General features: G+C 39.3%; 1 pseudogene; it reads left to right on the top strand.

The window, feature by feature from the left end:
• Positions 1–295: 295 nt before the first annotated feature.
• On the top strand, positions 296–1153 carry LOC133069665 (cyclin-dependent kinase 4-like; annotated as a pseudogene).
• The last annotated feature ends 20443 nt before the right edge of the window (positions 1154–21596 follow it).

Raw genomic sequence — 21596 nt, forward strand, 5'->3', positions numbered from 1 at the left:
AATTAAATGAGCTGTCAATATGAAAATGTTCCTTAATGTGTTAAGGAATTATTCTTACATAGGTAACAAAAAGGTTTTTCTCATTAGAAATGATTGTAGGGCAGCTGGTCACACGGTGAGGGTGGGGGTAAAGGGGGCCGCTCTAGCCTGTGGCCTCTGTCTATGACTGGGCTGCTACCATCCAGCAGACCTGAAATGTATGGTGCTGCTGGAACCAGCCCCAGGATCCGGATAACCTGCCACCCAAGTAGCTCCTGACCTCCAGAGACCTGCAAGAGTCTCCTCTGGTCTGAGAATGGCTACCCCTCCATATGAGCCAATGGCTGAATTGGTGTCAGCACCTATGGGACAGTGTACAAGGCCCGTGATCCCCACAGTGGCCATTCTGTGGCCCTCAAGAGCATAAGGAGTGCTGGAGGAGGCCTGCCCATCAGCACAGTTGGTAAGGTGGACTTACTGCCATGTCTGGAGGCTCTTGAGCATCCCAGTGTTGTCTGGCTGATGGATGTAAGTGCCACCGCCTAAAATGACCAGGAGGCCCAAGTGACCCTGGTGTGTGAGCATGTGAACCAAGACCTAAGGATATATCCGGACAAGGCACCCCACCAGGCTTGCCAGTGGAGACCATCAAGGATCTGATGGGCTGGTTTCTAAGAGGCCTGGATTTCCTTCCTGCCAACAGCATCATTCACTGAGAACTGAAGCTAGAGAACATTCAGGTGACAAGTGGTGGGACAGTCAAGCTGGCTGACTTTGGCCTGGCCAGAATCGACAGCTACCAGACAGCAATACACCTGTGGTTGTTAACACTCTGGTACCGTGAACTCCAAAAGTTCTTTTGCCGTCTACCTATGCAACGCCTGTAGACATGTGGCGCGTTGGCTGTGTCTTCACAGAGACGCTCTGAAGTTGACCAGATAGGCAGAAACTTTGACCTGATTGAACGGCCCCCAGAGGATAACTGGCCCCGAAACGTGTCTCTATCCCCAGGAGCCTTACCCTCCGCAAGGACCCCGCCCAGTTGTACCTGAGACAGAGGAGTCTGGAGCACAGCTGCTGCTGGAAATGCTGGCTTTTAACCCTCACAAGGAACTCCGCCTTCCGAGCCTCGCAGCACCCTTATCTACATGAGGCAGAAGGCGACCCCAAGTGAACAACAAAATGGCTGCAACAGAGCCAAGAGTAGAGACATCGCCAACGTTTCCCTTCCTTGAATACTTGAGTGGAGAGACCTCCCCTGAGAAGGTGACCTCTGTCTTCATCTCCGAGGCTGTGGAGACTCCTCCTCCAACTTTTTACAGAGAATATTTTGCTGCCTTAATGCCATTCCCCTCCCACCCCTCCTTTTGAGGCTTATCCTTCTCCTGCCCTGCTGTGTCCTTACACACAGGGGTACGTCCCTTGTTCTGCTCTTCACTATGCCTGGATTTTGGGATCCTTTTTCATATAGGAAAAACAACAAAAAATGATATGATTGCAATATTTTACTAGCGCTTTTCAAAAACTAATGATCTTATGAGTTGTTTTTTTAATTTGACCTCTCAGTATGATATAACATAAGACTTTTCTAATATTAAACCAAACTGGGGCTTCTCTGGTGGCTCAGTGGTGAAGAATCCACCTGCCAATGCAGGAGACACGAGTTCGATCCCTGATCTGGGAAGACCCCACATGCCTCGGAGCAACTAGCCCTTGCCACCACTGTCGAGCCTGTGCTCTAGAGACTGGGAGCCACACGTACTGAAGCCCACACACTCTAGAGCACATGGTCTTCAACAAGAGAAGCTACCGCATTGAGAAGCCTGCACCCTGTAGCTAGAGAGTAGCCTGTGCTTGCTGCAACTAGAGAAAAGTACTCGCAGCAACCAAGACCCAGCACGGCCATAAATAAATAAGATTATTTAAAAAAAAAACCAAAAACTGATAGCTTCTACTTGGTTGTGGTAGATTATTCTTTCCAAATAATTTTCTGAGTCCCATTGGCTATTACATTATTTAGAGTTTTGAAATACATGGGTCCTTTTCTTCTTATCCTATCTTTGTTAGGTTTTATTACTAATAATAATAGCAGTTGTGATCATTTTGTACACTCATACAATGTTTCAAATGCCACATTTTCTCCTGCATCTTCTTACAACATTTACAAATGAAATACAGCATTACATATATTTTGCAGATAAGGAACTGAGGCTAAGATTATACAGCTTGAGGGAGGAGCCTGTCTCACTAGGCTCTGCTACATAGTTTTAAAGAGTTAAAAATGAGTTAAGTAGCTTTCCATGTTCTGGAATAGATTATATAGAATAGAAAAAATCTGTTTCTTGAAAGAATAAAAAGACTGATTCATGTATACACAGGAGACAAAATGATACTGTGAAAGTACATGGGGTTTAAAGCCAGACAAATGCTGGTTTGAATTCCAGCTCTGTCCATTACTTAGTAACCCTGAATAAGTAGAAATGATGGTCATTATAAAAAAATCTTGTCCTGAAGACTTCTGTGACAATATTTTCCAGTTGTGCCTGGGTCTTTTTCTGATATTTTTTTCCATAACACCTTGTTGCCCCAGGAAATCATGTATATCTTCTAGATAATGAAGTATATTATTTCATAGTCATATGCACTACTCTCTTATATCTTAGGAGGCCAATGCCTTATCTATTAGGCAACCAAGGCCGACACTCTCTTATATTTTAAAATCACCATATAAAGATATTTTATATCTTTTGTTATATTTCCTATTAGTCTTTGGTATTTAATTGTGTGCTCACTTTTGTTTCTAAATATTTGTTTGTTGTTTTTTTAAAATAAGGTTTTAATTTTAGAGTAGTGTGCATGTATGTGTGCTAAGTCACTTCAGTCATGTCTGACTCTGCAACCTTATAAACTGTAGCCCACCAGCTCCTCTGCACACGGGATTCTCCAGGAAAAAATACCGGAGCAGGTTGCCGTGCCCTCCTCCAGAGGCTCTTTCCAACCCAGCGATTGAACCCATGTCTCTTATGTTCCCTGCATTGGCAGGCAGGTTCTTTACCACTAGTGCCACCTGGGAAACCCTTAGATAAGTAGCAGAGTAAGCTGAATAATAGCCCCACAAAATATCAATGCCCTAACCTCCAGAACCTGTGAATGTTATATGGTCATAGGTACTTCGCAAGTGTGGTTAAATTAAGGATTTTTATGATGGGGAGATTATTCTGGATTATCCCAGTGAGCCCTGTATAATCACAGGGTCCTTATAAGAGGGGTCCAAGAAAGTCAGACAGAGGAGAAGGTGATTTGACAATATAAGCAGAGATTGAAGTGATGTGGCCACACGTCAATGAATGCTGGCAATCTCTAGAAGCTGGAGAAGACAAGGAATGGAATTGCCTCTGGAGTCTCCAGGAGAAACCAGCCCTGCCAGATCCTTGATTTTCACCCCTCTAAGATTCCTTGGTGTCTCAGTGATAAAGAATTCACCTGCCAATGAGGGAGACATGGATTTGATCCCTAGGTTGGGAAGATCCTCTGGAGAAGGAAACGGTAACCCACTCCAGTATTCTTGCCCGGAGAATTCCATGGACAGAGGAACCTTGTGGGCTACAGTCCATGGAGTCACAAAGAGTCAGACACAACCTACCAACTAAACAGCAAGTCTCACTTTGGACTTCTGACCTACAAAACTTTTAAAATTTGCATTATTTCAAGCCAATAGATCTGTGATAATTTGTTACAGCAGCAATAGGATACAAGCATAGTTTTAGAATGACAGAAAAGTGGCAAAGATACTATAGAATTTCTATATGCCCCATCCAGTTTCCCCCATTGTTACTATCTTACATTAGGACAGTATATTTGTCACAATTAATGAACCTATATGACACCTTATTATTATCTAAAGCCCATACTATTTTTTTTATATTTCCTTAGTTTTTTACTGAGTGCTCTGTTTCTGTTCCAGGAGGGCCTCCAGTTTCCCATATCACATTTTGTTGTCCTGTCTCCTTTGGCTCCTCTTGGCTGTGACAGTTCCTCAGACCATATTTTGGACGACCTTGACGGTCTGAAGAATACAGCTCAGATAGTATTTCACATGCCCCTCAGTTGGGATTTGACCGCTGTTTTTCTCCAGGCTGAGATGATGAGTTTGGGTGATGAGGACCACAGAGATAAAGTGCCATTCTCATCACATCATTCACGGTTATATGTTGTCAACATGACATCAGTGTTACTGTTGACCTTGATCACCTGGCTTAGGCAGTGTTTGTCAGTTTCTCTCCCATAAAATTACTCTTTCCCCTTCCTTTGTCTCAATTCAGTTCAGTTCAATTCAGTCGCTCAGTCATGTCCAACTGTTTGCGACCCCATGGACTACTGCATGCCAGGCTTCCCTGTACATCAACAACTTCCAGAGCTTGCTCAAACTCATGCCCATTGACTTGGTGATGTCTAGTGTTTTTCAAATAAGGAACTTTTAAAATTTGTGGTTCCACTATGTTTTTGTTTTATAAGTAAGTAATGTCTCCTTTATGTTAATTACATCTGTCATGCTTGTGGTTCCTTTTATATTCTTTTTCTAATTTCTTAAGTCTTAGGTTGACTTATTTGTATTCTTTTTTTAAAAATACATAAATCATTTAAGGATAATGATCTCCAGTTCGCAAGGAGTTGTTTGTTTCTTTAAATGTTTAAATATTTTTATATTGATTTCTGTGTTCATAGCATAGTGTTAAAAGAATATATGTTATATAAATTTTGCCTTTTTGAACTTTGTCAGTTTTTATTTTGTTCTCTTATGTGATGACTTTCTGTGTTTTTTGAATTTTCATAAAGACTTTGAAAGGGATTCTATTTTCTGTTTGCAAGGTATAAACTAAACTCTAAATTTTGCAGTGGGTAGGAACATATTTGTTTTGATTACCTCTAAATACACAGCTTCTCAAACAGGGCCTGATACACAGTAGCAGTTCACTAAATAATTTTTAGTAAATGACTACAAAAATTTCATGCTCTCAGTTTGGACCAACAAAAATGTCTCCAGACATGGCCAGCTGTCCCGTGTGAACAAAATCACCAGGTGAACCACTATTATAAGATGATAAAGTTATCTACATAGAAAATCTGAGAGAATCTGCTTAAAAAGTATCAAAATTAATATTTGGATTCAGCAAAGTTGGTTGATAGATTAAAAAAGTCAATATTAATATAAATTACATTCCTATAGTATAGCAGCAATAAACCTTTAGAGAATATAGTTTTAAAGTCAGTATCATCAATGATAGCAATACAAATTAAAAGACTGAATCTAATAAAAGGTGTGCAAGAGCCTCAGGAAGAATATTATAAAATATAATGAAAGATACTAAAGACATAAGAACAGAGAAATTTACAAGAATCACTTTTTTTTTTTCTTCCGAAACTGATCTATAAATGCAACGCAATTCCCATCAAAAGCCAATAGGGAGTTTTCATAGGATTTGACAAATTGATTCAAAAATTTATACTGGGGAATATGGAATAAAGCTAACTAAGGCACTTTTGCAGAAAATTAATTTGGGAGGCTTGCTGTATCATGTATTGAAGTTTACTCTAAAGATACAGTGGCCAGAAAACACGTGAAAAGATTGCTGATTTTTGGAGAAATGCAAATCAACTACAGTTAGGTATGGTGACCTCACATTGATCAGAATGGCTGTAACCAAAAAATCTACAATAAATAAATTCTGGAGAGGATATGGAGAAAGGGGAATCTTCTTACACTGTTGGTGGGAATGTAAATTGCTACAGCCACTATGAAGAACAGTATGGAGGTTCCTCAAAAAACTAAAAGTAGAACTACCACATGACCCAATAATCCAATTCCTGGGCATATACCTGGAGAAAACCATAATTCAAAAAGATACATGCATCCCAGTGTTCATTGCAGCACTATTTACAATAACCAGGATGTGGAAGCAGCCTAAATGTTCAACAACAGAGGAATGGATAAAGAAGATGTGGTACATTTTGTGTTGGCCAAAAAATTGGTTTAGGTTTTTCCATTAGAAAAAAACCTGAAATACACACACACACACACACACACACACACACATGTATGTATGTACCTATACATACATGCATATATATATATATATATATATATATATATAATGGAATATTATTCAACCATGAAAAGGAATGAAATAGTGCCATTTGCAGAGATGTGGCTAGACCTAGAAATGTCATACAGAATGAAGTAAGTCAGAAAGAGAAAAACAAATATAATGTATTAACACTTATATGTGGAATCTAGAAAAATGGTACAGATGAACTTATTTGCAAAGCAGAAATAGAGATACAGATGTAGAGACCATACATATGGATACCACGGGGGGAAGGGGGAGTGGAATGAATTGGGAGATTGGGATTGACATATATACACTACTGTGTATAACACAGATGACTAATGGGAATGTACCATATAGCACGGTGAACTCTACTCAATGCCCTGTGGTGACCTAAATGGGAAGGAGATCTCAGAAAGAATGGATATACGTGTACATATAACTGATTCACTTTGCTGCACATAGAAACTAACACAACATTGTAAAGCAACTGTACTCCATAAAAATTAATTTAAAATAATAAAATTATAGTAATCAAGAATGTAGGCAAAACTAGGCAAATAGAAATAGGAAATAGAATATATTGTTTGTGGAACTACAGATACTTGGAAAGTTAATATATGACAGAGGAGGCTTTCAAAACCATTGGCAAATGATATAATATGCTAAGATAACTGACCTTGTACTTTGAAAAATCATTTCTATTTATTATCTGTCTTTTTCCACTACAAAGGAAGCTCCATGAGGCCAGGGACTTAATCTGTTTACTTCACAGTTGTATTTCAATGTTGCCCCAGATAACCTTTGTTCAGTTACATCAACATAAATATTTTGTTTTTGCTTTTGAATCTTTGTGGCTTCTAGTCTTAAACATCCCCTCACATTGTGGTTATCCCAAAGAACAAACTGGTCCACATTTAGTTCTCCTCCACTGCCTTCTGACTGGGTAACCATGGTTCCTGTCATTCTTAAACACTGGCACTTAATGCTACTGAGCAGTTATGTCCACCTACAGATCCTTTGGCCAGGCTGGCTAGGGCCTGGTTGTCATCAGGCCTGCCCCAGACTGAGCCTCTAAATGGCCAGTCACTTAACACAGAGGAAAGATATCCACAGTCACACAAAGTGCCTCATCCAGGCCCCTCTCTCACATGTAGGGGTCTCAGAGAGTTTGCCTAAGAGAACCAGGTGATATAGGTAGCTCTGGATTAACCCTCCAGGAAAATGAAATAAATCTGCCTGCCTCTCAGACATAATTCATTCATTTACCATGAATTTGCAAGCCCTATTACTTGCTAGGCACTAGCAAATAATTAGTACTTCTGAATCCGAGTTCTCTTTTCCATTACAGGATCTGAACTCCTCAGCCAACTGACTTATCATGTTCAAGATCTGAAGCAGTAAGTAGTGGCACAGGGATTTGCCAAAGTCTTGAAACAGTTCTCTGGGTCTTTCCAGGGGAGAACAACAGCTGGTATTCAAGGGCCTTCTTCATCTTGACCCAACAAATCTCCTCCCCAACACAAACTGCACAATAGGCCCCTCACAGGCCAATCTCTCCATCCCATCACTATCCAGCAAACGGGCCAGCGTGCCTCCTGGCTCTGGCTCCTTACTCTTACCCTGGTACGCTCTCAGTCTGCAAAACCCTCCGCATCCTCTGTACCCATCCAAATCCTACTTTTCTTCAGGGCCCAACTGCTCTGATCAGTGCGTCTCCCCTTGAACACAGGACACTCTGATGGCCTAAGTGTGGAGGTTGGCAACCCCACGTGGACATCTGTCTGGGATTGCTCTTTCAGTGCCTCATGGGTTGGTGTAAAGATGATATAGAATGAAAGTCCAGGAAAGAAACCTCTGCATTTTATAATCTAAGAAACTAAAGCATGGGATGACTGAGTGACTTATTCTAGGAAACAGATTAATACACTAGAAATACGAGGTGGTGGAGCACAGTGGAAATCACTTGGTTCTCTAAAGTTAGAAACATCTGACTGTGAATCCTGCTTTGGCAATTTACTGGCTGAGTGACCCCAGGCAAATTACTTCACCTTCCTGAACCACTGTTTCCTTACATATATTGGGTTCGCCAAAAAGTGCAGGTTTTTCCAGAAGCTCCTATGGAAAAACCCAAACAAACTTTTGGTCAGCCCAATACATTGGGGAGGACAATATCTTCTTTGCAAGATTGTTGTGAAGGTAAGAGATAAAGTGCATAAAATACCTGACATCATAAATTAAATTTCAGGGTTCCATTCTTTTTTGATTTTATTATGCTGCCTCTTTCTACAAGACCAATCTCCTTGAAAGTAGGTTCTATGCTGTGTCAGTGCCCATATTCCCCATAAGGCCAGCACAATTTGGAACATATAGTGGGGGTTTCAGAAATACTTTTTAAAGTTTTTTTTTTTTAAGACTTTTTTCTGAAAGAACAATATTCACTTAAATGAACAATGAATTTAAATCTAGATCTCTTGTTTTTTCCATTCTTATTACTCTGGTATGCTCTTATATTTTATATATATTCCCATATGTGACAAAATATTGCATAAACAAAGAAATTGTTAGTAGTAAATGAGATTTATAGTGCATAAGAGAATAGTGTCCTGCAAGATTTTGTTTTAATCCGTGAAAAATAATGAATTATTCCCAATGTTAATTTATATTTTAGTATATAAACTCCAGATGTCAGAACTAGAAAGATTTCCAGAACCATGCCAGAGGGTAGTTTCTAAGTTTATTCTGGCTTGATGCCACTTAAAGGGTGAGAAAAAGTTCATGATTTCCCATTGTGTGAAGTCACACACACAAAGTCCTTTTGTCCAAGTGGCCTTGTCATGTGACATTGTTAAGTATTTTTCACTTGGCGTTCCAATCACATCCAAAATGTCATACCCCTAGAAGCAATCTGATGTATGAATAAATGGAAATTTGAGGTGAGGCTCAGCAGGGTCACCAGAATCGGACTGTGAATAGCAAACCAAACACAGACCTCTCTGAGTTTACTTAGAACATGTATGAGGTGAAGAAAATTCAAATCAAGAGTCGAAGTCTTATCAGGGCTAAGAGGTAAAAAATAGTAGATGGGTCAGGTTATTGGAGGACAAAGAGTGAGTTTCTTTCATTTGAAAATAGAGTTTGCAACAGGACGGCGTTCACAGCATTTGAAGACTTGTTCATTCTACCAAAAGGAAACAAAAGCAAACGGATTACTTGGCAGAAAATAGAAGACAAACGAATTGGGACTTAATTTCTCAGATGGCATGAATACAAACATGTTACATTTTTCTTATTTTGAAAAATCACCATAGGGTTCTCTGGCAGGAATATTATTTTTTAATTCCTGATTTGAACTATTCATTTTTACCTTCTGAAGCAGTCTTTGTCTCTTACGCCAGACCCAATTCCCCTATCGCTTTTAAATCACAGGCACCCACAAAAGCCTGTGTCTGCTTGTTTCATTCTGTAGATTCTCAATCAGCCCTCATGAATGCTTGTTTTGACACTGTCCTGTTAGCAATTCTGTGTGCACTCTCTGGGCTTCTCCTTTCCTTCAATAACAAATCTTCATTAGACATCAGTTTTTCAGCCATTTAAACCCTGACTACACATTTTAGAATATTATCTAGCTCATCTATTTGTCAAAATTATACGGTAACTTTTTCAATAAAAGATCTGATTGTTGTGACATATCTCTACCGTTTATACATGTTAAAACAATATTCTTCTAATGACAATATTAGCATGCATTTATAAGATTATTGGGCGGGAGGAGTGTTATTTTCTTTAAGGATTTCTTGAGAAGGAGCCATGTGCCAAGTCTGTATTACACTCTCTAACAGAAATAAATGAGATGAGAAGTTGTAAGTGGATGGGATATTCTTCTAGAGGTGTTAGTTATGGAAATGAATTCTGGGTCCCTGATAAAAATCTGCTTTTTTTTTCATTTGCTTTCCTGGCTAGAAGGGTCAATAGGTCTAAGACCACTTTAATGGAATATTACTCATCTATTAAAAAGAATGCATTTGAATCAGTTCTAATGAGGTGGATGAAAATGGAGCCTATTATACAGAATGAAGTAAGTCAGAAAGAAAAACACCAATACAGTATATTAATGCATATATATGGAATTTAGAAAGATGGTAACGATGCCCCCTATATGTGAGACAGCAAAAGAGACACAGATGTAAAGAACAAACTTTTGGACTCTGTGGGAGAAGGCAAGGGTGGAATGATTTGAGAGAATAGCACTGAAACATGTATATTATCATATGTGAAACAGATCGCCAGTCCAGGTTCAATGCATGAGACAGGGTGCTCAGGGCTGGTGCACTGGGACGACCCTGAGGGATGGGATGGGGAGGGAGGTGGGAGGGGGTTCAGGATTGGGAACACATGTACACCCATGGCTGATTCATGTCAATGTGTAGTGAAAACCACTACAATATTGTAAATAGCCTCCAATTAAAATTAATTAATTAATTTAAAAAAAAAGAGTTGAGCAAAGGAAACACAATACAGGTCCTCTACAAATCTCCAAAAGGGCTTCCAGCATTCCGAATCATCTAGTTCTTTGCCATTACTCAGGAGTCTTAGGGAGCCTTGATTCTCCTTTCATGGTGCCGTTGTGAATACTGGTCTTATTGATTTAAAAATGATGGCACTGGAATTCCTAGAGTGGTGGTCTGGGGACTTCCCTGGTGGTCTGGTGGTTGACTCCAGACTTCCAATGTAGGGGACATGGGTTCCATCCCTGGTCAGGGAACTAAGACCTTGCATGCCATGCAGCACAGCCCCCCACCAAAAAATACTTTTTTTTTTTTTTAAAAGAAAGCAGTACTCTGGATAGAGAAACTGACATTTTTTGAAGCTGCACAAATGTACAGTAGATAACATGTTTATCCTTTTACCAAACTAAACTTAGCTTAGACAATTAAGGCTTGGGAGGTTTAGAAATTCTCCAGATCACTTTCCCACTTTCTACTTGACAAGGCCCTTTCTGACTGCTTCTCCCTGTGAGAGTTTCATTTACAATGGTTTCCCTGGTGTGGCAGGCTGAATAATAGCCTTCTAAAAACATCCACATCCCAACCCCCAGAACCTGTGAACACCTTAACATACATCCCAAAAGAGTTTCGTAGCTGGAATTAAGTTTAGCATTTGGGGATGGGGAAATGATCTTGGATGACCCACGTGAGCCCAGTGTAATCACAGCGTCCTTGTAAGAGAAAAGCAGGAGGATCAGAGTCAGAGGAAGGAGATGTTAAAATGGAGAGGGTCAGAGAGGAGAGGAAATGCTACCCTGCTAGCTTTGAATATGGAGAAGAGTCTAGGAATGCTGACAATTTCTAGAAGCTGAAGAAGAGAAGGAAGTAAGGACAAGAAAGCAGATTCTCCCTGGAGCCTCCAGAGTGGAACGCAACCTTATCAACATCTTGATTTTAGCAAGGTGGGACCCATTTTGTACTCTGACATCCAGAGAACAATTTTCAGTTGGGTGAAGCCATTAGGTTTGTAGTAGTTTGTTACAGCAGCAAGGAAATGAATATACCTGGTAAGGCTCTGACAGTCCCCTAACTTTTCTCTAGTCCTTGTGTCTATTATTAATGATATCACCTTGTGGTTTTATTTTAATACTGTTGATCTATCACAGTGCTACTGAGAGCTGCACAGTTCTCCTGAGAGCTCTGTAAATTTTTAGTTTTATCAAAAGACAAATGGACAAGTGTGGATGAGAATGTGGAGCCGTTGGAACACTTGCACACTGCTGATTGGAATATAAAATGGTGTAACCACTGTGGAAAACAGTTTGGTGGGTTTGCATTGTTAAAAATGGAGTTGCCCATGACCCAGGAATTGTACTCCTGGGTACACACCTCAAACAACTGAAAACAGGTAGCCAACAAAAGCTTCACACAGATGTTTATAGCAGGGCTATTCACAACAGCTAAAAAGTGGCAACAAGTCAAATGTTCATCAACTGATGAGTGGAAAAACAAAATGTGGTCTATTCACCAATGGAATATTATTCAGTCACAGGAAGAAGTGAAGTACCAGGACTTGCCACAGGGTGAGTGGACCTTAAAAACATGCTAAATGAAAGAAGACACTTTCCAAAGGCTGTATATTATTTGATTCCATTTATAGAAAATATCCAGAATCAGCAAATTCATGAAGACAGGAAGCAGATCGATGGTTGCCAGGCAATGGAAGGAGGGGAGATGGGGTGACTTTTTAATAGGCAGAAGATTTCCTTTGGATCAAAGAAAACATTCAGAGACTGAAATAGTGGTGAGGGTTGCAGAACCTTGTGAACAAACGGAATGTCTTTAATGGTAAGTTTTATGCTGCATGTATTTTACTCCAATATTTTTTTTTCACAAAGAGACAAATTGAACTAAATAAAATTTAAATCAAAGTGGAATAAGCTTCCAGATCCATGCCCCACTGATTTCTAACTTCTAGTTCTTCAGTCCAGAGCCTTCTAGTTTAAACTATTTGGTTTGGGGGTAACTAATTATTTGGATATTTGCTACCCATTTCCAAATAACATGCTTATTGTACACTGCCCCTATTGATTTATACATTTTGATATTATCTACTGACTTCCAACTATAGTGGATGAGTATTTAGCTCTATTTTCAGCAATTATATATTTAACATCTAAGAGCTCTTATTCTCTGATTTTGTGTCTTTATAGTACACTGTTCTTAATCAGTGCAATATCTTTCTTCTCTCTCTCTCTCTGAGAATGTACATTATAATTATTTTAACTTCTATTCTGCCCCCTTGCTTTGCCATTGTCATTCAAGTTCTTTCTTCTTGTTTATTTGTTTTCTTCTCTGTCCTTTATATTGAAGACTTTCTTCAAATGTCTGTGATCCTGAACTGACTAATCACGTTTAGGAGTGAGGCACTAAAAAGTTGGTTGACTGTTGATATCATTGCAGAGTAAAAGGCCACATGAAACTTTTATTATGGAAACTCATATGTTAAATCTTTTCTCTGGGAACACTTGCTTTCTGCTGGGAAAAATTCTTTCAATTCCAACCTGGTTTATATCCCTATGTGTGGAAGGAGTAGGGTAATGTATCTACTTGCTGAGCTTCCAGTGTTCCACCATGAATTATTTCCTTTGCCCTCAACTGTGCACCTTTTTTGGTTCAGTTTCTCCAAATAGTGAACTGCTGGCCTCCTGTAGACACCTGGCTGCTCCCAGGCCTGAGCAGGGCCAGGAATTTAACACGTTTTCCCCCAGTCCCTAATTCCAGCCTAGAGCTCTGTCCCCACCTCCCCAGCCCCTGGTGCCTCTCAGCCTTCCCCTTCCTGGAGGTCTGCAGGCAACCGAGTGTCTTTCTCAGTGACATTCCCTCTGCTAGAACTTAAGTCTCCACTTCATTGTTTCCTTTATCCTCTATCTACCAGCAATTTGCTGGCTTTTTTTTTTTTTTTTGCTCACATTTTTATTCTTTTACTTTAGTGGAGTTTCTCTAGCAAGGTAAGATAACTTTATAAATTTAATTCAGCATTTTAACTGGAAATCAGCTGTGTTTGCTTCAGGTGGAATGTATAGCACTTTCACTTATCTTGTCTTGTGCGTTCCTCACAAAAATTCTGTAAAGGTGGGTCATGTGATTGTCGGTAATTCTGTAGCTAAGCAAATGGAAATCCAATAAGGAAATTAACTTGCCCAATACTGTTAGGGGCACCACACTGATTGAAACCGCCCACCCTGGCCAGGCACCATAGTTAACTATTTGCATGAGTTGTTTTACTACAGGAGGTCCTGGTAAGGAACAGGGAACTAATAAGCCTCCACCAAACAGAAGAGTTCAGGAAAGGTCAAAAGGAGACACCACCTGTATGATCACCTCCCAGAATCCCTCTCTCTGGCATCCATCTTGGCTGAACAAGGCGTGCACCACCAGGAAGGACTCTGAGTCAGACTAAAGGCGACCAGAAACTAATCCCATCACCATAAAACCGAGACTGCAAGCCATGTGGCAGAAAGTTCTCCTGGGTTCCCTTACCCTCCTGCTCTCCACCCAGGCGCCCTTTCCCAATAAAATCTCTTGCTTTGTCAGCACATGTGTCTCCTCAGACAATTCATCTCCGAGTGTTAGACAAGAGCCCAGTTTCAGGCCCTGGAAGGGGCCCCCCTTCCTGCAACAATACCACATGGCTGTGACAAACCAGGATTTGAATGCAAGCCTTTTAACTCTGCAAGTCTTTAACTCTTTAACTCAAGTCTTAGTAATAATAATACAAAGAAAGGCTAATTTTCTATAACTATGTGTGGTAGGCAGAATAATGGCCTTCAAAGATGCTCATGTCCTAATCCCTGGAAGGTGTGAATATGTTATGATACATGGAGAAGAATTAAGACTGCAGACGGAATTAAGTTTGATAATCATATAATCATCTAGGGAGATTATTTCAGGTTGTTTGGGTGGGCCCAATGTAATCACAGGATTCCTTAAAAGTGGAAGAGAAGGATACACAAGGGGAGAGTGTCAAGGAGAGACCTGACAGCAACAGAAAGACACAGAGAGATACATTGTTTTTGGCTTTGAAGATAGGGGAAGGGGGCCCACAAGCCAAGAAATGCCAATGTCCTTTAGAAGCTAGAAAAATTCCCTCCACTCAGAGTCTCCAGAAGAGAACACAGCCTCAACAGCAATTTAGTTTTAACCCAGTGAGACCTGTGTCAAATAGTTGTCCTACAGAACTGTAAGATAATAGATTTTACTGTTTATGCATTTAAATTTCTGATAATTTGTTATAGCTGCAGTAATAAACTAATAGACTACATTTCAGGATTTCTTCAGCTGCTTTAACATATATGAGTTTATTTAATCCTTATAAAGATGCCACGTGGTATGTATAATTATCTCATTTTCCTTTTTTTTTCCAATTATTTTTCTGATGAGCAGACTGAAGCATGGAAAGAATTAAAAAACATGTCCAAAAAACTTGAATAGACTCTTTACAGAAGATTAAAATGTTAGTGACATATAAAAAGATCCTCAGCATCACTGCTCATAGGGAAGTGCAAATTAGAATAATAATGAGGTACCCACATATGCATTTGAATGGTTAAAGACAATATTAAGTGTTGATAAGGTTATTGAGCAACCGGTGCTCTCATATTGGTATGGGGTACAGCATGATAAAAATCACTATGAAAACATTTTCACAATTTCTTTTAAAGTAAGCCTATATTTAGTGACACCCAGCATTCCCACTCACAGGAATTTGCTGAAGAGAAGTAAAAACATATGCCTACACAAATACTTATACACAAAAGTTCCTAGCAGGTTTTTTTTACAATAACCTAAATTAGAAATAACTCCATCAATCCATCAATAGATGAATGAACAAATTCTGGTATATCTATATAACGGAATATGTCTGGAAAATGAAAAGGAATAGCTAAATGTGCAAAAAAAAGAAATGCATGAATCTCAAAACCATGCCAAGTGAAAGAAGTTAGATACAAGAGTACATACTATATGATTCCATTTACATAAAACTCTAGAAGAGACAAATCTAATCTATAGTGATAGAAAGTAGATGAGTGATTGCTTGGATTAGAGGTTTCAGGTTAGCTGAAAAGCAGTATGAGGAAGCATTTTAGGGTGATGGAAATGCTCTTTATCTTGCTAGTATTGGTAGTTATACGGGTATATAAATTTGACAAAATTTATAGAAATTCACACTTAAAGTGAGTACATTTCACTGTGTATGAATTATATCTCAATAAATCTGATTGTTAAAAAACTTACAAAAGTCACATAGCTGAAATCATAAGGCTTGGATTTGAACCCAGGCAGTACAACTGTGGAATCTATGTTCTCACTACTAGAGAATACTGTCCATCAGTGCTATTAGGGTATTGTAACAGCACAAATAATTGTCCCCTCTCGTGTGGGTTAAAATTCCTTGACACTCCTCCCACTAGGAGATAGAGTCTAATTCCCCTACCGCCTGTGATTTTGGGCTGGCCTGTGAGTACCTTGACCAACAGAATAAAGCAGAAATGGCATTACTCCAGTTCTGGGATATTCTTTGAGAGGCTGGCAACTCCTCCATTGGTCTCTTGGGGTCCTGGGATGCCTTACAAGAGGCTAAAGTACACTGCTTGAGAGACCACAGGGAGAAGCCCTGAGACTTCAGAGAGGGGAAGAGGAATCCAACAGAGTCCAGCTTCCTGCCATTTTCCAGAAGACACCAAGATGACAGTGAAAATGCCTTAGACCCTCCAGACCAGACAACCCCTGCTCGAGTCCTGTTGAATGACCCCACATGACACCGTATGGTGTAGTGGAATTGCCCAGCTGAGCTCTCCCTGCATTCCTGACTCACAAAGTCATGAGATTTAATGTAGAAGCTGAAAGTTCAACACTCAGTTTTGGGGTAGTCTGTTGTGCAGTGGTTAACTGGAAAACTGATCAAAGGAATTATTCCCATTTCTGTTGCTACAAAGGTTTTTCTGTGCTTCATGGAAACTTCTCTCTCCAGTATTGCAGATGTGATGCTATAATTGTCCCACTCATGGGCTTAAAAGGAACATTTGGCTGAAAGAATTATGGAGGCCCATCATCACTTGTTACAGCAAGTTTATAAATAAAGAGAAATGTGAAATTAGAACCACCAGGATCCCCTCCTTATCTTTCACAGCTGGGCTGCTGGTGGTTCTTCATTGTATTCACAGTGAGGTATAAGTGATCCATAGACTTCCCACGTGGTGCATTGGTAAAGAATCTGCCTACAAATTCAGGAGACACAGGTTCAATCCCTGGGCTGGGAAGATCCCCTGGAGAAGGAAATGGCAACCCACTCCAGTATTCTTGCCTGGAGAATCACATGGACAAAGGAGCTTGACAGGGCTGCTGTCTGTGGGGTCGTAAATAGTTGGATACAACTTGGCAATTAAACAACAATAGGTGATCCATAGCACTCCAAACCCCAAAATTAAACAACCTCAAGCTTTTGCTCAGTAACTAGAAATTTACATAATTCTTCTAAGAAAGGTAAACTTTTCTGGAACACTCCGTCATCTACTGGATACAGAGACACCACTGAATGCAGCAGAATGAAGATTATTTTCTGAAATATTAAGCAACATGTGGCTTCAGCATCTGTGTTAATGTAGTCTGATAAATATAAAGCACTGAGGCATCCCTCTATGGGCTTTGCTACCAAATGCCAGCTGTCCCTAGGCTCCAATCGCTTACTGCTCAAGAACAGTCAAAGTACAGAAAAGACTATGCCCAAATTGGCAGAGAAAGCCTTGACAATACTGCAGACTCAAGAATCATCAGGACTATCCTAATGCCATTCAGCTAAAAATGCTTCCACTTCTTTTGATTTCTGAGCATATTCTCATAGAATCAAAGTTTTACATTAGTTTATTGGGTCTTATGTGTGTGTGTATGTGTCTTTACAACATCTCAGACTCTATCTACAGTCTGAAAAAAACAATCTTGAATGCTAATGCTTAAATGATCTGCCAATACTATTAGTAATGCCAGGTCACATCCCTCCTGGCATAAAAGTCCCTAAGAGCCACTAACTGAAACCTACTAATATTTACCTGAAATAAATATTCATATTTAACTGAAAGCTAGTCATATTTAAGCTGGATTAGAAAAGGCAAAGGAACCAGAGATCAAACTGCCAACATCCGTTGGATCATAGAAAAGGCAAGAGAGTTCTGGAAAAACATCTACTTCTGCTTTATTGACTATGCTAAAGCCTTTGACTGTGTGGATCATAACAAATTGTGGAAATTCTGAAAGAGATGGGAATACCAGACCACCTGCCTCCTGAGAAATTTCTATGTAGGTCAAGAAGCAACAGTTAGAACTGGACATGGAACAACAGACTGGTTCCAAATAGGAAAAGGAGTACGTCAAGGCTGTATATTGTCACCCTGCTTATTTAACTTGTATGCAGAGTACATCATGAGAAATGTTGGACTAGATGAAGCACAAGCTGGAATCAAGATTACTGGGAGAAATATCAATAACCTCAGATATGCAGATGATACCACCCTTATGGCAGAAAGCGAAGAAAAACTAAAGAGCCTCTTGATGAAAGTGAAAGGAGAGTGAAAAAGTTGGCTTACAACTCAACATTCAGAAAACTAAGATCATGACATCTTGTCCCATCACTTCATGGCAAATAGATGGGGAAACAGTGGCTGACTTTATTTTGTTGGGCTCCAAAATCACTGCAGATGGTGATTGCAGCCATGAAATTAAAAGACACTTGCTTCTTGGAAGAAAAAGTATGACCAACCTAGACAGCTTATTAAAAAGCAGAGACATTGCTTTGCAACAAAGGTCCATCTAGTCAAAGCTATGGTTTTTCCAGTAGTCATGTATGGATGTGAGAGTTGAACTATAAAGAAAGCTGAGCACCAAAGAATTGATACTTTTGAACTGTGGTATTGGAGAAGACTCTTGAGAGTCCCTTGGACTGCAAGGAGATGCAACCAGTCCATCCTAAAGGAGATCAGTCCTGGGTGTTCACTGGAAGGACTGATGCTGAAGCTGAAACTCCAATACTTTGGCCACCTGATGGGAAGAGCTGACTCATTTGAAAAGACCCTGACGCTGGGAAAGATTGAAGGCAGGAGGAGAAAGGGACGACAGAGGATGAGATGGTTTGATGGCATCACCGAATCAATGGACATGAGTTTGAGTAAACTCCAGGAACTGGTAATGAACAGAGAGGCCCAGTGTGCTGCAGTCCATGAGGTCGCAAAAAGTAACTTACCACAGCTGAAAAATTCTGGCGTGATCTTCAATCATGATCTTCAGTGCCAACCTCTTTCACCTGTGTTGTCCTTCCCTTCACTGCTTTCCAGTCACAGTGTCCCTGCTGATACAGGCACATCCTGCTTTCTGAATTTCATCACTCAAATAGTAGAAAGTAGCTAATGGCTTTGAGCATGTTTTATTTGTCATAGCACTTAAGGTCTCCCCTTCTGGAAATTACCTGCTCACGGCATTTGCCTATTTTTTCCATGATGATTATTCCACTTGCTGATTTTTGCAAAAGCTCCCTTCTAATGCTGGATATAGTTGCTTGATTCATGTTAGACAATGAAAATATTTTCTCCCAAGTTATCATCTGTCTGTTAACTTTATCAATGTTATATCTTGTTGAACAGCAATTTTTACCTTGACAAAATTGAATTCAGTTTTTTTCTTTCTGATTTATGCTTCTGAGTTTTTTAGGAAGTCATTTATCACTACCAAGGGGCAGGTAATAGGGCTTTTTGTTTTTCCCTTCCTATGCTTACAGCTCTTTTCCCCCATCTCTTATTGCTTGAAAAAGACTTCCAGCTTATGTTACATAGTAGCAATGATAGTAATTTTTTCTTGTTCCCAATTAGAAAGGAATTGCATCTTCAGTTTTTCCATAAGATAGTTTTGTTGTGGGTTTTCAATTAAAGTGAGTCCCTGCAGTCCCTTATTTCCTGATAGACTTATAAATAGAGACTGATATTGACTTATTTATGTTTTATCAAATAATTTTTCTACATCAATTGAGATTAATAATATTTTAATAAATATAAGTTATATGTTAGTCTACTCATTGGTGAATTATGTTGATAAACTTTTCTCTTGTTAAACCATCCCTTCATTCCAGGGTTAAAGGGATAATTAATTTTTTACGTAGTTTGGCATTTATGATCATAAGTGAAACAGACCTATCATTTTCTACTGTGTATTTTTTTGTATTATTCCTATCTCCTTCTGAAGTCATTACACTGGCCTCACAGAATAATCTGAGTGATTCATTTCCTATGTTCTGTAAGTACTTTTATAAAACAGAAATTGATCCTTCCTTGAAATGTTAGTAACACTAATGCAAAAAACCATCTGTACTTGAGATCTGAGGGGATGGTTTGTGTTTTAGACACCCTTTCAGCTAGCAATCATTGTTATTTAAGTACTCTGTATTTAACTGGTATATCTAAGCTATCTATATCATTTTGTGTCAGTTTTGACATCTTGTAATTTCTTGGTGTTTGTCTGTTATATACAGGTTTTCAAAAGCTATAACATTCTTTTATTATTTTTTAAAATCTTTCTTGAGACTGACCTTATTTCTTTTTAATTTTGGTTCTTATTTGCATTCTCTTTTACCTTTTATTAAGTAAATATGTAACTGAAGTGTAACATACATACAAAAAATTAGAAATCATAGATGTATAGCTCTATGAATTTTTGTGAGGTGTGTATCTAGGAACAGAAATTATGGATCAAGCAAACATACACAAAAGTACATGAACAAAAAATGTTATAGTAATACAATTTGTAATTGCCATAAGTGAAAATAACTTAAATATTCATCAGTGATAGGCTAGATAAAGAAACATTGGTATGTTTATATCATGGAATACTATGCAGCAATAAAAATATAATCTACTACCACACACAAGAACATGGAAAAAATGCACAAACATAACCTTGGCAAAAGAGATGACACCCAAAGTGGGGGTATACCGTGTGACATGGGCTTCCCAGGAGGCAGGAGTGATAAAGACCCCACCTGCCAGTGCCGGAGACACACGGGACACAGGTCCAACTCCTGGGTTGGGAGGATCCCTTGGAAAAGGGAACGGCAACCCACCTCAGTATTCTTGCCTGGAGAACCCCATGGACAAAGGAGCCTGGAGGGCTACAGTCCATAGCATCACAAAGAGTCAGACATGACTGAAGCAACTTAGCACACACACACACACACACACACACACACTGTATAACATCTTTTAAATTATGCTTATGGGGGTCAGAAGAGTGGTTAACTTTGGGGGGTCAGGAACAGCAAGCGGCTTCAGGGAGGGTTCTGAGGTGCTGATATTGTTCTCTATCTTGATTTGGGTAGTAGTCACGGATGTGTTCATTTTGTAAAAATTCTGTGAACTATATGCACTTATGATTTATGCACTTTTCTATGTGTATAACATACTTAAAATTACAATCCATAAGAAGAGTGCTTGCTAGAATTTAATGTGAGTATATAAGTAAAAAGTTTGGCATGACGGTCAACCCTAAACATAACTTTATCTAGAAGAAAGCAAAAGTTTTATAATTAAGCTAACTTTTTTTTTTATAAACCACCCTTAACTGAATAATTAGATAAGAATAGTTAATGGAAAAATAGAAAGTTCTTTTCTTTGCTTTTTAAGAAAATGATATATTTTAAAGCACTCTTTTTATCAGAGTGTAACTGCAATGTTGTGTTAATTTCTGCTCTACAGCAGGGTGAATCAGCTATATATATGATTGTCCCCTCCCTCTTAGACATTCCTTTTACCCCTAATCCTTTCCACCCATTTGGTCATCACAGGGGCATCCCAGGTGGCTCAGAGGTAAAGAATCCACCTGCCAATGTAGGAGATGCAAGAAGTGCAGGTTTAATCCCTGGGTCAGGAAGATCCCCTGGAGGAGGAAACGGCAGACCACTCCAGTATCCTTACCTGGACCCACT

The sequence above is a fragment of the Dama dama genome, chromosome 14, assembly GCF_033118175.1.
Source record: "Dama dama isolate Ldn47 chromosome 14, ASM3311817v1, whole genome shotgun sequence".
Lineage (NCBI taxonomy): Eukaryota > Metazoa > Chordata > Mammalia > Artiodactyla > Cervidae > Dama > Dama dama.